Source organism: Rhipicephalus microplus, chromosome 5, assembly GCF_043290135.1.
Source record: "Rhipicephalus microplus isolate Deutch F79 chromosome 5, USDA_Rmic, whole genome shotgun sequence".
Classification (NCBI taxonomy): domain Eukaryota; kingdom Metazoa; phylum Arthropoda; class Arachnida; order Ixodida; family Ixodidae; genus Rhipicephalus; species Rhipicephalus microplus.
The window spans coordinates 162,650,398-162,662,920 of record NC_134704.1 but is presented as its reverse complement, the minus strand read 5'-3'; the positions used below and the strand labels follow the sequence as shown (position 1 = coordinate 162,662,920).

General features: G+C 45.7%; 5 non-coding genes across 5 annotated transcripts; all 5 read left to right on the top strand.

The window, feature by feature from the left end:
• The first annotated feature begins 899 nt into the window (after window positions 1-899).
• On the top strand, window positions 900-971 carry TRNAW-CCA (transfer RNA tryptophan (anticodon CCA)). Its single transcript has one exon. It is a non-coding gene; the product is annotated as a tRNA-Trp (tRNA).
• Window positions 972-5,978: 5,007 nt separating this feature from the next.
• Window positions 5,979-6,050, top strand: TRNAW-CCA (transfer RNA tryptophan (anticodon CCA)). The gene has a single exon. It is a non-coding gene; the product is annotated as a tRNA-Trp (tRNA).
• Window positions 6,051-6,828: 778 nt separating this feature from the next.
• On the top strand, window positions 6,829-6,900 carry TRNAL-CAA (transfer RNA leucine (anticodon CAA)). The gene has a single exon. It is a non-coding gene; the product is annotated as a tRNA-Leu (tRNA).
• A 2,059-nt stretch (window positions 6,901-8,959) lies between these two features.
• TRNAW-CCA (transfer RNA tryptophan (anticodon CCA)) lies at window positions 8,960-9,031 on the top strand. Its single transcript has one exon. It is a non-coding gene; the product is annotated as a tRNA-Trp (tRNA).
• A 2,474-nt stretch (window positions 9,032-11,505) lies between these two features.
• On the top strand, window positions 11,506-11,578 carry TRNAW-CCA (transfer RNA tryptophan (anticodon CCA)). Its single transcript has one exon. It is a non-coding gene; the product is annotated as a tRNA-Trp (tRNA).
• Window positions 11,579-12,523: the final 945 nt, after the last annotated feature.

Below are 12,523 nucleotides of genomic sequence, written 5' to 3'. Positions count from 1 at the left end.
CGAGAAAAACATGCTACCGCGTGTGTGCGAACGGCTGTGCTCAGTGGACTCGGTGGCGACACAGTAGCACGTCTGACTCCAGATCAGAAGTTTGCGTGTTCGAATCACGTCCGTGTTAAGTTCTTTTTTTATTATTTTCATCTATCTGTCTATCTCCTTATTTGTCTGTCTACAATGACTTGTCTCTTTACCTGTGCTTGATCGAAAGAAGGCCGAGCAAAACATGCTACCGCGTGTGTGCGAAGTGCTACCCTATAGGCGGACGCGGTTGCGCAACGGTACCACGTCTGACTCCAGATCACCTGGTTGCGTGTTCGAATCACGTCTGGGTCAAATTCTCTGTTTTATTATTTTTATCTGTGTATCTACTTACTTGCCAATCTACAATGACTTATCTCTTTAACTGTGCTTCATCGACAGAAGGCCGAGCAAAACATGCTACCGCGTGTGTGCGAACGGCTACCTTAAGCGGACTCGGTGGTGCAACTTTAGCACGTCTGACTCCAGATCAGAAGGTTGCGTGTTCTAATCACATGCGGGTCAAATTCTCTTTTTAAGATTTTCATCTATCTGTTTATCTACTTATTTGTCTGTCTACAATGATATGTCTCTTTACTTGTGCTTCATCGACAGAAGGCCGAGCAAAACATGCTACCGCGTGTGTGCGAAGGGCAACCCTATAAGCGGACTTGGTGGCGCAACGGTACCACTTCTGACTCCAGATCAGAAGGTTGTGTGTTCGAATCACGTTTGGGTCAAATTCTCTTTTTATTATTCTCATCTATCTGAATATCTGCTTATTAGTCTGTCTACAATGACTTGTCCCTTTACTTGGGATTCATCGACGAAACGCCGAGCAAAACATGCTACCACATTTGTGCGAACGGCTACCCTAAGCGGATTCGGTGGCGCAGCGGTAGCGCGTCTGACTCCAGCTCAGAAGGTTGCGCGTTCGAATCACGTCTGGGTCAAATTCTCTTTTTTATTACTTTCAACTATCTGTCTATCTACTTATTTGTCTGTCTACAATGACTTGTCTCTTTACCTGTGCTTCATCGAAAGAAGGCCGAGCAAAACATGCTACCGCGTGTGTGCGAACGGATACCCTAAGCGGAGTCGGTGGCGCAACTTTAGCGCGTCATACTCCAGATCAGAAGGTTGTGTGTTCGAGCCATTTGCAGGTCAAGTTCTCTTTTTTGTTATTTTTATCTGTCTATCTACCCATTTGTCATTCTTCACTGACTGGTCTCTTTACCTGTGCTTCATCGACAGAAGGCCTAGAAAAACATGCTACCGCGTGTGTGCGAACAGCTGTGCTCAGTGGACTCGGTGGCGACACAGTAGCACGTCTGACTCCAGATCAGAAGTTTGGGTGTTCGAATCACGTCCGTGTTAAGTTCTTTTTTTATTATTTTCATCTAACTGTCTATCTGCTTATTTGTCTGTCTACAATGACTTGTCTCTTTACCTGTGCTTCATCGACAGAAGGCCGAGCAAAACATGCTACCGCGTGTGTGCGAAGTGCTACCCTATAGGCGGACGCGGTTGCGCAACGGTACCACGTCTGACTCCAGATCAGAAGGTTGCGTGTTCGAATCACGTCTGGGTCGAATTCTCTTTTTTGTTATTTTTATCTGTCTATCTACCTATTTGTCATTCTACAATGACTTATCTCTTTACCTGTGCTTCATCGACAGAAGGCCGAGCAAAACATGCTACCGCGTGTGTGCGAACGGCTACCCTAAGTGGACTTGATGGCGACACGGTAGCACGTCTGACTCCAGATCATAAGGTTGCGTGTTCGAATCACGTCCGGGTCAAATTCTCTTTTATATTATTTTCATCTATCTGTCTATCTACTTATTTGTCTGTCTACAAGGACTTGTCTCTTCACCTGTGCTTCATCGATAGAAGGCCGAGGAAAACATGCTACCACGTGTGTGCGAACTGCCACCCTAAGCGGACTCGGTGGCGAACTGGTAGCGCGTCCGACTCCAGATCAGAAGGTTGCGTATTCGAGTCACGTCCGGGTCAAATTCTCTTTTTTAAGATTTTCATCTGTCTGTCTACTTATTTGTCTGTCTAAAATGACTTGCCTCTTTATCTGTGCTGCATCGACAGAAGGCCGAGCAAAACATGCTACCACGTGTGTGTGAACGGCTACACTAAGTGGACTCGGTGGCGATTAGGTAGCACGTCTGACTCCAGATCAGAAGGTCTCGTGTTCGAAACACGTCCGGGTCAAGTTCTCTTTTTTACTATTTTCATCTATCTGTCTATCTACTTATTTGTCTGTCTACAGTGACTCTTCTCTTTAGCTGTGCTTCATCGACAGAAGGCCAGGCAAAACATAGTACCACGTGTGTGCAACAGCTACCCTAAGCGGGCTCGGTGGCGAACTGGTAGCGCGTCCGACTCCAGATCAGAAGGTTGCGTGTTGGAACCGCGTGCGGGTCAAATTCTCTTTTTTCTTATTTTCATCTGTCTATCTATTTCTTTGTCTGTCAACAATGACTTGTCTCTTTACCTGTGCTTCCTCGATAGAAGACCGAGCAAAACATGCTACCACGTGTGTGTGAAAGGCTACCCTAAGCGGACTCGGTGGCACAACTTTAGCACGTCTGACTCCATAACAGAAGGTTGCGTGTTCTAATCACGTCCGTGTCAAATTCTCTTTTTATTATTTTCATCTATCTGGCTATCTACTTATTTGTCCTTCTACAATGACTTGTTCCTTTACCTCCGCTTCGTCGACAGAAGGCCGTGCAAAACATGCTACCGCGTGTGTGCGAACGGCTACCCTAAGCGGACTCGGTGGCGCAACCTTAGCACGTCTGACTCCAGATCAGAAGGTTGCGTGTTCTAATAACGTCCGTGTCAAATTCTCTTTTGTTATTTTTATCTATCTGTCTATATACTTATTTGTCCTTCTACAATGACTTGTTCTTTACCTGTGCTTCGTCGACAGAAGGCCGTGCAAAACCTGCTACCGCATGTGTGCGAACGGCCACCCTTAATGGACTCGGTGGCGCAATTGTAGCCTGTCTCACTCCAGATCAGAAGGTTGCGGGTTCGAATCACGTTCGTGTCAAATTCTCTTTTTTATTATTTTTATGTATCTGTTTATCTACCCATTCGTCTGTCTACAATGACGTGTCTCTTTACCTGTGCTTCATCGATAGAAGGCCGAGCAAAACATGCTACCACGTGTGGGCGAACGGCTACACTAAGCGGACTCGGCGGCGAACCGGTAGCGCGTCTGACGCCAGATCAGAATGTTGCGTGTTCGAATCACGTCCGGGTCAAATTTTCTTTTTTATCAATTTCATCTGTCAATCTACTTATTTGTCTGTCTACAATGACTTGTCTCTTTACCTGTGCTGCATCGACAGAAGGACGAACAAAACATGCTACTGCGTGCGTGCGAACGCCAACACTAAGTGGACTTGGTGGCGACACGGTAGCACGTCTGACTCCAGTTCAGAAGGATACGGGTTCGAGTCACGTGCGGGCCAAGTTCTCTTTTTTACTATTTTCATCTATTTGTCTATCTACTTATTTGTCTGCCTACAATGACTCTTCTCTTTAGCTGTGCTTCATCGACAGAAGGCCGAGCAAATCATGCTACCACGTGTGTGCGAACGGCTACCCTAAACGGACGCGTTGGCGACATGCTAGCACGTCTGACGCCAGATCAGAAGGTTGCGGGTTTGAATCACGTCCGGGTTAAGTTCTCTTTTTTACTATTTTCATTGTCTGTCTATTTACTTATTTGTCTGTCTACAATGACGCTTCTCTTTAGCTGTGCTTCATCGACAGAAGGCCGAGCAAAACATGCTACCACGTGTGTGCGAACGTCTACCCTAAACGCACGTGGTGGCGACACGGTAGCACGTCTGACTACAGATAAGAAGGTTGCGAGTTCGAATCACGTTCGGGGCAAATTCTCTTTTTTATTATTTTCATCTATCTGTTTATCTACCTATTTGTCTGTCTACTTTGACTTGTCTCTTTACGTGTACTTCATCGGCTCAAGGCCGTGCAAAACATGCTACCGCGTGTGTGCGAACGGCTACCCTAAACGGACTTGGTGGCGCAACAGTAGCGCGTCTGACTCCAGATCGGAAGGTTTCGTGTTCGAATCACGTTCGGGTCAAATTCTCTTTTTTATTATTTTAATGTATCTATCTATCTACTTATTTGTCTGTCTACAATGACTTGTCTCTTTACCTGTGCTTCATCGACAGAAGGCCGAGCAAAACATGCTACCGCGTGTGTGCGAAGGGCTACCCTATAGGCGGACTTTGTTGCGCAACGGTACCACGTCTGACTCCAAATGAGAAGGATGCGTGTTCAAATCCCGTCTGCGTCAAATTCTCTTTTTTGTTATTTTTATCTGTCTATCTACTTATTTGTCATTCTACAATGACTTGTCTCTTTACCTGTGCTTCATCGACAGAAGGCCGAGCAAAACATGCTACCGCGTGTGTGCGAACGCCTACGTTAAGTGGACTCGGTGGCGACACGGTAGCACGTCTGACGCCAGATCAGAAGGTTGCGGGTTGGAATCACGTCCGGCTCAAGTTCTCTTTTTTACTATTTTCATTATCTATCTACACTGACTTGTCTCTTTACATGTGCTTCATTGACAGAAGGCCGAGCAAAACATGCTACCACATTTGTGCGAACGGCTACCCTAAGCGGACTCGGTGGCGCAACGGTAGCACGTCTGACTCCAGATCAGAAGGTTGCGTGTTCTAATCACATACGGGTCAAATTCTCTTTTTATGATTTTCATCTATCTGTTTATCTACTTATTTCTCCATCTACAATGACTTGTCCTTTTACCTTTGCTTCATCGACAGAAGGCCGTGCAAAACATTCTACCGCGTATGTCGAACGGCGACCCTAAACGGACTCGGAGGCGCAACGGTACCACGTCTGACTCCAGATCAGAAGGTTGCGTGTTCGAATCACGTTTGGGTCAAACTTTCTATTTATTATTTTCATCTATCTGAATATCTACTTATTTGTCTGTCTACAATGACTTGTCTCTTTACCTGTGCTTCATCGACAGAAGGCCGAGCAAAACATGCTACCGCGTGCGTGCAAACGGCTACCCTAAGCGGACTCGGTGGCGCAACTTTAGCGCGTCATACTCCAGATCAGAAGGTTTGCATGTTCGTACCATGTGCGGGCCAAATTCTCTTTATTGTTATTTTTATCTGTCTATCTACTTATTTGTCATTCTACAATGACTTGTCTCTTTACCTGTGCTTCATCAACACAAGGCCGAGCAAAACATGCTACGGCGTGTGTGCGAACGGCTGCGATAAGTTGACTCGGTGGCGACTCAGTAGCACGTCTGACTCCAGATAAAAAGTTCGCGTGTTCGAATGACGTCCGGGTCAAATTCTCTTTTTTATTATTTTTATCTGTCTATCTACTTACTTGTCATTCTACAATGACTTATCTCTTTACCTGTGCTTCATCGACAGAAGGCCGAGCAAAACATGCTACCGCGTGTGTGCGAACGGCTACCTTAAACGGACTCGGGGGCGCAACGGTAGCACGTCTGGCTCCATATCAGAAGGTTGCGTGTTCGAATCACGTCCGGGTCAATTTATCTTTTTTATTATGTTCTACTATCTGTCTATCTACTTATTTGTCTGTCTACAATGCCTTGTCTCTTTACTTGTGCTTCATCGACAGAAGGCCGAGCAAAACATGCTACCGCGTGTGTGCGAAGGGCAACCCTATAAGCGGACTTGGTGGCGCAACGGTACCACTTCTGACTCCAGATCAGAAGGTTGTGTGTTCGAATCGCGTTTGGGTCAAATTCTCTTTTTATTATTCTCATCTATCTGAATATCTACTTATTAGTCTGTCTACAATGACTTGTCCCTTTACTTGGGATTCATTGACGGAAGGCCGAGCAAAACATGCTACCACATTTGTGCGAACGGCAACCCTAAGCGGACTCGTTGGCGCAACGGTAGCGCGTCTGACTCCAGCTCAGAAGTTTGCGTGTTCGAATCACGTCTGGGTCAAATTCTCTTTTTTATTACTTTCAACTATCTGTCTATCTACTTATTTGTCTGTCTACAATGACTTGTCTCTTCACCTGTGCTTCATCGATAGAAGGCCGAGCAAAACATGCTACCACTTGTGTGCGAACGGCCACCCTAAGCGGACTCAGTGGCGAACTGGTAGCGCGTCCGACTCCAGATCAGAAGGTTGCGTGTTCGAGTCACGTCCGGGTCAAATTCTCTTTTTCAATAATTTCACCTGTCTGTCTACTTATTTGTCTGTCTATAATGACTTGCCTCTTTATCTGTGCTGCATCGACAGAAGGCCGAGCAAAACATGCTACCACGTGTGTGTGAACGGCTACACTAAGTGGACTCGGTGGCGACAGGGTAGCACGTCTGACTCCAGATCAGAAGGTCTCGTGTTCGAATCACGTCCGGGTCAAGTTCTCTTTTTTACTATATTCATCTATCTGTCTATCTACTTATTTGTCTGTCTACAGTGACTCTTCTCTTTAGCGGTGTTTCATCGACAGAAGGCCAGGCAAGACATGGTACCACGTGTGTGCAAAAGCTACCCTAAGCGGACTCGGTGGCGAACTGGTAGCGCGTCCGAATCCAGACCAGAAGGTTGCGTGTTCGAATCACGTTTGGGTCGAATTTTCTTTTTATTATTTTCATCTATCTGAATATCTACTTAATTGTCTGTCTACAATGACTTATCCCTTTACCTGTGCTTCATCGACAGAAGGCCGAGCAAAACTTGCTACCACGTGTGTGCGAACGGCTACCCTAAGCGGACTCTGTGGCGCAACGGTAGCGCGCCTGACTCAAGATCAGAAGGTTGCGTGTTTGAATCACGTCTGGGTCAAATTCTCTTTTTTATTATTTTCAACTATCTGTTCATCTACTTATTTGTCATTCTACAATGACTTATCTCTTTACCTGTGCTTCTTCCACAGAAGGCCGAGCAAAACTTGCTACCACGTGTGTGTTAACGGCTACCCTAAGTGGACTTGATGGCGACACGATAGCACGTCTGCCTCCAGATCATAAGGTTGCGTGTTCGAATCACGTCCGGGTCAAATTCTCTTTTTATATTATTTTCATCTATCTGTCTATCTACCTATTTGTCTGTCTACAATGACTTGTCTTTTCACCTGTGCTTCATCGATAGAAGGCCGAGCAAAACATGCTACCACGTGTGTGCGAACGGCCACCCTAAGCGGACTCGGTGGCGAACTGGTAGCGCGTACGACTCCAGAGCAGAAGGTTGCGTGTTCGAGTCACGTCCTGGTCAAATTCTCTTTTTTAATATTTTCATCTGTCTGTCTACTTATTTGTCTGTCTACAGGTACTTTTCTGTTTAGCTGTGCTTCATCGACAGAAGGCCAGGCAAAACATGGTACCACGTGTGTGCAACAGCTACCCTAAGCGGACTCGGTGGTGAACTGGTAGCGCGTCCGACTCCAGATCAGAAGGTTGCGTGTTCTAATCACGTCTGGGTCAAATTCTCTTATTATTATTTTCATCATCTGTCTGTCTACTTATTTGTCTGTCTACAATGACTTGTCTCTTTACCTGTGCTTCATCGACATAAGGCCGTGCAAAACATGTTACCGCGTGTGTGCGAACAGCTACCCTAAGCGGACTCGGTGGCGCAACTTTAGCACGTCTGACTCCATAACAGAAGGTTGCGTGTTCTAATCACGTCCGTGTCAAATTCTGTTTTTATTATTTTCATCTATCTGTCTATCTACTTATTTGTCTTTCTACAATGACTTGTTCCTTTACCTCTGCTTCTTCGACAGAAGGCCTTGCAAAACATGCTACCGCGTGTGTGCGAACGGCTACCCTATGCGGACTCAGTGGCGCAACCTTAGCACGTCTGACTCCAGATCAGAAGGTTGCGTGTTCTAATCACGTCCGGGTCAAATTCTCTTTTTTATTATTTTCACCTTTCTGTTTATCAACTCTTTTGTCTGTCTACAATGACTTGTCTTTTTACCTGGGATTTCTCGACAGCAGGCTGAGAAAAACATGCTACCACGTGTGCACGAACGGCTACACTAAGCGGACTCAGTGGCGGAACGGTAGCGCGTCTGACTCCAGATCAGAAAGTGAAGTGATCAAATCACGTCCAAGTCAAATTCTCTTTTTTATTATTTTCATCTATCTGTCTATCTACTCTTTTGTCTGTCTACAATGACTTGTCTCTTTAGCTGTGCTTCATCGTCAGAAGGCCAAGCAAAACATGCTACCACGTTTGTGCGAACGGCTACCCTAAGCGGACTCTGAGGCGCAACAATAGGGCGTCAGACTCCAGATCAAAAGGTTGCGTGTTCGAATCACGTCTGGGTGAAATTCTTTCTTTTATTATTTTCAACTATATGTCTATCTACTTATTTGTCTGTCTACAATGACTTGTCTCTTTACCTGTGCTTCCTCGACAGAAGGCCGTGCAAAACATGCTACCGCGTGTGTGCGAACGGCTACCCTAAGCGGACTCGGTGGCGCAACTTTAGCACGTCTGACTCCATAACAGAAGGTTGCGTGTTCTAATCACGTCCGTGTCAAATTCTCTTTTTAATATTTTCATCTATCTGTCTATCTACTTATTTGTCCTTCTACAATGACTTGTTCCTTTACCTCTGCTTCTTCGACAGAAGGCCTTGCAAAACATGCTACCGCGTGTGTGCGAACGGCTACCCTAAGCGGACTCGGTGGCGCAACGATAGCGATCAGACTCCAGATCAGAAGGTTGCGTGTTCGAATCACGTCTGGGTGAAATTCTTTCTTTTATTATTTTGAACTATCTGTCTATCTACCTATTTGTCTGTCTACAATGACTTGTCTCTTTACCTGTGCTTCCTCGACAGAAGGCCGTGCAAAACATGCTACCGCGTGTGTGCGAACGGCTACCCTAAACGGACTTGGTGGCGCAACAGTAGCGCGTCTGACTCCAGATCGGAAGGTTGCGTGTTCGAATCACGTTCGGGTCAAATTCTCTTTTTTATTATTTTAATGTATCTGTCTGTCTACCTATTTGTCATTCTACAATGGCTTGTCTCTTTACCTGTGCTTCATCGACAGAAGGCCGAGCAAAACATGCTACGGCGTGTGTGCGAACGGCTGCGCTAAGTTGACTCGGTGGCGACACAGTAGCACGTCTGACTCCAGATCAGAAGTTCGCGTGTTTGAATCACGTCCGTGTTAAGTTCTTTTTTTATTATTTTCATCTATCTATCTACTTATTTGTCTGTCTACAATGACTTGTCTCTTTACCAGTGCATCATCGACAGAAGGCCGAGCAAAACTTGCTACCGCGTGTGTGCGAAGGGCTACCCTATAGGCGGACTCGGTTGCGCAACGGTACCACGTCTGACTCCAGATGAGAAGGATGCGTGTTCGAATCACGTCTGGGTCAAGTTCTCTTTTTTATTATTTTCGTCTATCTGTCTATCTACTTATTTGTCATTCTACAATGACTTATCTCTTTACCTGTGCTTTCGACAGAAGGCTGAGGAAAGCATGCTACTGCGTGTGTGCGAACGGCTACCTTAAGTGGACTTGATGGCGACATGGTAGCACGTCTGACTCCAGATCATAAGGTTGCGTGTTCGAATCACGTCCGGGTCAAATTCTATTTTTATATTATTTTCATCAATGTGTCTATCTACTTATTTGTCTGTCAACAACGACTTGTCTCTTTACCTGTGCTTCATCGACAGAAGGCCGAGCAAAACATGCTACGGCATGTGTGCGAACGGCTGCGCTAAGTTGACTCGGTGGCGACACAGTAGCAAGTCTGACTCCAGATCAGAAGTTCGCGTGTTTGAATCACGTCCGTGTTAAGTTCTTTTTTTATTATTTTCATCTGTCTATCTACCTATTTGTCTGTCTACAATAACTTGTCTCTTTACCTGTGCTTCATCGACAGAAGGCCGAGCAAAACTTGCTACCGCGTGTGTGCGAAGGGCTACCCTATAGGCGGACTCGGTTGCGCAATGGTACCACGTCTGACTCCAGATGAGAAGGATGCGTGTTCGGATCCCGTCTGCGTCAAATTCTCTTTTTTCTTATTTTTATCTGTCTATCTACTTATTTGTCATTCTACAATGACTTGTCTCTTTATCTCTGCTGCATCAACAGAAGGCCAGGCAAAACATGGTACCACGTGTGTGCAACAGCTACCCTAAGCGGACTCGGTGGTGAACTGGTAGCGCGTCCGACTCCAGATCAGAAGGTTGCGTGTTCTAATCACGTCTGGGTCAAATTCTCTTATTATTATTTTCATCATCTGTCTGTCTACTTATTTGTCTGTCTACAATGACTTGTCTCTTTACCTGTGCTTCATCGACAGAAGGCCTTGCAAAACATGCTACCGCGTGTGTGCGAACGGCTACCCTATGCGGACTCAGTGGCGCAACCTTAGCACGTCTGACTCCAGATCAGAAGGTTGCGTGTTCTAATCACGTCCGGGTCAAATTCTCTTTTTTATTATTTTCACCTTTCTGTTTATCAACTCTTTTGTCTGTCTACAATGACTTGTCTCTTTACCTGGGATTTCTCGACAGCAGGCTGAGAAAAACATGCTACCACGTGTGCACGAACGGCTACACTAAGCGGACTCAGTGGCGGAACGGTAGCGCGTCTGACTCCAGATCAGAAAGTGAAGTGATCAAATCACGTCCAAGTCAAATTCTCTTTTTTATTATTTTCATCTATCTGTCTATCTACTCTTTTGTCTGTCTACAATGACTTGTCGCTTTAGCTGTGCTTCATCGTCAGAAGGCCAAGCAAAACATGCTACCACGTTTGTGCGAACGGCTACCCTAAGCGGACTCTGAGGCGCAACGATAGCGCGTCACACTCCAGATCAAAAGGTTGCGTGTTCGAATCACGTCTGGGTCAAATTCTCTTTTTTATTATTTTAATGTATCTGTCTGTCTACCTATTTGTCATTCTACAATGGCTTGTCTCTTTACCTGTGCTTCATCGACAGAAGGCCGAGCAAAACATGCTACGGCATGTGTGCGAACGGCTGCGCTAAGTTGACTCGGTGGCGACACAGTAGCACGTCTGACTCCAGATCAGAAGTTCGCGTGTTTGAATCACGTCCGTGTTAAGTTCTTTTTTTATTATTTTCATCTGTCTATGTACCTATTTGTCTGTCTACAATAACTTGTCTCTTTACCTGTGCTTGATCGACAGAAGGCCGAGCAAAACTTGCTACCGCGTGTGTGCGAAGGGCTACCCTATAGGCGGACTCGGTTGCGCAATGGTACCACGTCTGACTCCAGATGAGAAGGATGCGTGTTCGAATCCCGTCTGCGTCAAATTCTCTTTTTTCTTATTTTTATCTGTCTATCTACTTATTTGTCATTCTACAATGACTTGTCTCTTTACCTGTGCTTCATCGATAGAAGGCCGAGCAAAACATGGTACCACGTGTGCACGAACGGCTACACTAAGCGTTCTCGGTGGCGCAACGGTAGCGCATCTGACTCCAGATCAGAAGGGTGCGTGTTCGAATCACGTCCGGGTCATATTCCCTTTTTTGTTATTTTTATATTACTATCTACTTATTTGTCATTCTACAATGACTTGTTTCTTTACCTGTGCTTCATCGATAGAAGGCCGAGCAAAACATGCTACCACGTGTGGGCGAACGGCTACACTAAGCGGACTCGGTGGCGAACCTGTAGCGCGTCTCACTCCAGATCAGAAGGTTGCGTGTTCGAATCACGTCCGGGTCAAATTCTTTTTTTTATCATTTTCATTTGTCTATCTACTTATTTGTATGCTTACAATGACTTGTCTCTTTACCTGTGCTGCATCGACAGAACTCCGTGCAAAACATGCTACCGCGTGTGTGCGAACGGCGACCGTAAACAGACTCGGTGGCGCAACGGTTGCACGTCTGACTCCGTATCAGAAGAATGGGTGTTCGAATCACGTCCGGGTCAAGTTCTTTTTTTTATTATTTTCGACTATCTGTCTATCTACTTATTTGTCATTCTACAATGATTATCTCTTTACCTGTGCTTTCGACAGAAGGCTGAGGAAAACATGCTACCACGTGTGTGCGAACGGCCACTCTAAGCGGACTCGGTGGCGAACTGGTAGCGCGTCCGACTCCAGATCAGAAGGTTGCGTGTTCGAGTCATGTCCGGGTCAAATTCTCTTTTTTACTATTTTCATCTGTCTGTCTACTTATTTGTCTGTCTATAATGACTTGCCTCTTTATCTCTGCTGCATCAACAGAAGGCCAGGCAAAACATGGTACCACGTGTGTGCAACAGCTACCCTAAGCGGACTCGGTGGCGAACTGGTAGCGCGTCTGACTCCAGATCAGAAGGTTGCGTGTTGGAACCGCGTGCGGGTCAAATTCTCTTTTTTGTTATTTTCATTTGTCTATCTATTTCTTTGTCTGTCAACAACGACTTGTCTCTTTACCTGTGCTTCTTCGATAGAAGACCGAGCAAAACATG